General features: G+C 38.5%; 1 long non-coding RNA gene across 1 annotated transcript; it reads right to left on the bottom strand.

The window, feature by feature from the left end:
- Positions 1 to 245: 245 nt before the first annotated feature.
- Positions 246 to 2,565, bottom strand: LOC110898190. Its single transcript, XR_002569258.1, has 4 exons — positions 2,266 to 2,565; positions 1,609 to 1,710; positions 688 to 825; positions 246 to 584 (listed from the first exon to the last, which is right to left on the bottom strand). It is a non-coding gene; the product is annotated as an uncharacterized LOC110898190 (long non-coding RNA).
- Between the last annotated feature and the right edge of the window lie 1,136 nt (positions 2,566 to 3,701).

Genomic DNA, 3,701 nt, shown 5'->3' with positions numbered 1-3,701 from the left:
TTATCCCTATAAACATGTTTGTAATGGAAACTTGGGAATTTCCCATGTATTTATTATTATAAAAATGTGGTGTTTTACTCTGATAAACTATTTCCTAACTACGGTCCTGATGAAATTTCCGCGGCCAAATTAATAAACACCGATACCACCGGCTCTGCGAGACTCGCGGTCGCCCGCCTCCCGGGGCAGGGGTCGGGGGTTGTGACAGCTTGCACAACAACCATAGATTTTTTTTACTGGTCTAATACAGGTCAAAATGGGTGCATATTAGGACTGCACACTGTAGGTTCACATTTTGGCCACAAATACTAATGTCAACAACTTGTTTTACCATGAACCTCGTATTCAACCATTACCTAACTCACCTATCTATCACCTCAAATGCTAAACCCCAACCCTAAGAAGAATGTAAACTGGTGTGCACACAAAGTAAACCAAAGTTAATTTGACAAATGCACCCTTGCTGCAGAAGTTACAAAAGTAGTTACAAGATGGGCAACCATTTCGCAGACGCTTCTGATATTGAACTTATGAGACTTCAGTTTCTCCCTCAACTCATTAGGGTTGTAAATCTCCCCATTCACCTAAAGACAAGATTATGGTCTCCTAAGATAAGATAATTTGACGGCACGCTTGGTTAAATATAACAATAACAGTTCTAGATGAAAAAAGGAACACCCAACTTACTGTGACCATGATCGATTTGTCTTCATTATAAAGTGGTTGATCTCAAGAAGCAGGGTCTACTATTGCTAAACCTGATGAGCAAGATAACAGTATTCCTCACTATGCAGCCCACTCCAGTCGGGAGCTCTATGGCGTAACCTGACAGAGTAAAAAAATAAATAGGTACAGAGTTGAAAACTTACCTAATGCAATTCAAAAGTTAATCAATTCCACTTTAAATTTTGAAACACTTATAGTTAAACAATATAACTGTCTCTTGATATAATTCAAGAGTTAATCAATTCCACTTCTAGTTTCACCATGATGGGAAATAAACGGATGCCTAAAGCTAGCTAAACTTAAGTTCTTGACTTCAAGGTAAAATGTATTGCGTTATACAATTTAACTTATGGAGTAAAAGCATCCTTTGGGGAAAATAATAAAAAAGGAGACCAGTTTGTTGGTCTAAAATTCCTAAAATTCCCTGCAGGTCAAACCGAGAACAAACGACCAATACAGCTTAACATTCTATGTAAATGAGATGCGCTTATTAGCAGGCACGGTATCAATCGTTTAAGGTTTTCCTTGTGAAATTTAACTATTTGCATTAAAAAGATGAACTACAAAGCCAAGTTACTCATATTTCATGCCAAATTAAGAATTCTTTCAAAAAATTAAGAACCTTTACATCAAAACCGATAAGTTGAATTACTTCAGTTTCATTTACACCAAAATCGATAACGTGTATGACACAAAGAATTCTTTCAAAAAAAATAAGAACCTACAACTAAGAGCATATTTCAACTTCCAACTACCAGTTACTAAACATACTTGCATTCATATTTCCAATAAGAAATCTAATCAACTGAAACAACAAAAGTATTCACCAAATCTAATGGATCAAGTTTCACAATTTATATAGCATATAAATAATGGAATTACCTATTCTCATCCGAATCCAAGAGGATCAAACGAAAAACTTCCGGGCACAGTCAATCCAGCAAACACACTCAAAAGCATCACTAACATCAACTCAACGATCACCTACAAATCACACAAAAAGTACCAATTTACGATCATAAAATGCCCTAACATACATAATAGGCTTTTTCCATGTATTCGATGAACATTCAAGCCTCCAAAGGGAAAAAAAACAATATGAAGCACAATAAGCCAACGTTCATTAGGAACATATTTTCCATTACATAGATACTCTATTATTCATAAAAATATTGAAGTCTGAAGCTACTGCTAGTCTATTAGTCAGCCCTAACAAATAACTATTGGTGATAAAATCAATAGCCACAGTAAAGAACACAGCTAGACAAAATGCTAAAGCACTAAACCTTCATAAACTTACATTTGATGGATAAAACCTGCAGTTTACTTCATGAAGCCCTAAATTTATACACAATATCAATAACCATTGACTCAGATATCTATGGCACTTTTTCATCACAAAACCAAAATTAAACCCTAGATATCGTAAGCTAGACTGTCAATAACCTCAATTAACAATCAAATTGACAAATGAATGAAACCTCAAAACCTAATGACTATAAACACGAAAACGACAACAGTTGGTTCAGATGTACGAACCTGTATTTATAACTACGAAAAATCGAACTCAGATGTGCTCGCTTGCTCCTCCTCCTTCAAATCCCCAAATTCAGGTTTGAGATAGATGAACACGTCTTCTGCATAAGATAATGATCAATTTGACATTCATAACCTATACACAAATCAAAGGATAACGAATTCGATTGTAAACAAAAAGTTATATGATCGATGTTGAGGTTTTGATTTAGTGAAATCGAATGATAACGAATCGAATGTAATGAATTGGTGTCACACCCCCAAAATCCACACGCGGAGTATCACCGCTTGGAGGCGTGACATGACCAGGATCCTAACCACCAATCATATTGAACATGTAATATAGTTAAGTATAGCGGAAGCATTTTAAGTAACCCAAACAATAGTATGTATGATTTAACATAAGTGTTGAAATATCATTCACGATCCTTTGCCCACAACGACCTGCTCCTCCCTGTGCAAGCTCCATAATGTACCTAAGGTCCTGCAAGGCATGCAGCAGAGAGTCAACAACTAGTTGAGCGAGTTCACAGAAAGTAAGTTCAGTAAATAGAAATGGTATAGCAAGCATTGCGTTCGTTCATCTAATCATGCATTGTTTTAGTTCGTTCATTGTTCATGTATAGTAATGGTTTCCATCGCGGGCCCTTTCGGCATGTATGCGAAGATTTGGGTTAATACTCCCAAATATTCTAGACTATGTATATTTGTATCGCGGCCACCCTGGCATTCCTTGCGAAGATTTGGTTTCTATAGTTCGCAGCTTCCCCGAAGCATGTGTGCGAAGATCAGTCATAATTATCGCAGCCAACCCCTGGCGTGTGTGCGAAGATCAGTTCAAGTAGGTATACTAGTCTAGCCGTATCTCATCATTTACCACCCTCACCCTGAGGACTCATATCATTATGTTCCGTTAACTAAGTATGTACGTATATTTCATTCAATCCCATTCCCACCCTGGGAACCCCATGCCTTGGCTGTGTGAACTCACCTTGGGTTGCTCGGCAGATACACAAGAAGTACAGGTAGCAAGTAATTGGTCACTCACGTCCTATTATAGTATTTAATCAAGTCAGGTTTGTACAAAGCACGTATGTTACCAACACGTATTGATCATGGCAGTGTACACGTATTTCATAGCAGTCCAATAACAGTCAGCCCAATATTAACCGGCCCAACATACCCCGGCCCAAACAGATAAGCAGTTCAATAACTTAACAGTCAGTAGTGCAGGCCCAATAGTGCAAAGGTGGTCTCGAGTCGCAACCGGCGATCTCGAGTCGCAACTGGGTTATAAGTCGCAACAGCTGGTTGCGAGTCGCAATGACGGTCACGGTTCATCATGGTCCGGTTACGAGTCGCAACGGGACTCGCAACCATGGTCTCGGTTTGGCATGGTCTGGTTACGAGTCGCAACGGGACTCGCAACCATGATTGCG

This window comes from Helianthus annuus, chromosome 13 (assembly GCF_002127325.2).
Source record: "Helianthus annuus cultivar XRQ/B chromosome 13, HanXRQr2.0-SUNRISE, whole genome shotgun sequence".
Taxonomy (NCBI): domain Eukaryota; kingdom Viridiplantae; phylum Streptophyta; class Magnoliopsida; order Asterales; family Asteraceae; genus Helianthus; species Helianthus annuus.
The sequence above is the reverse complement of the archived record's forward strand: the minus strand, read 5'-3'. Positions and strand labels throughout refer to the sequence as shown.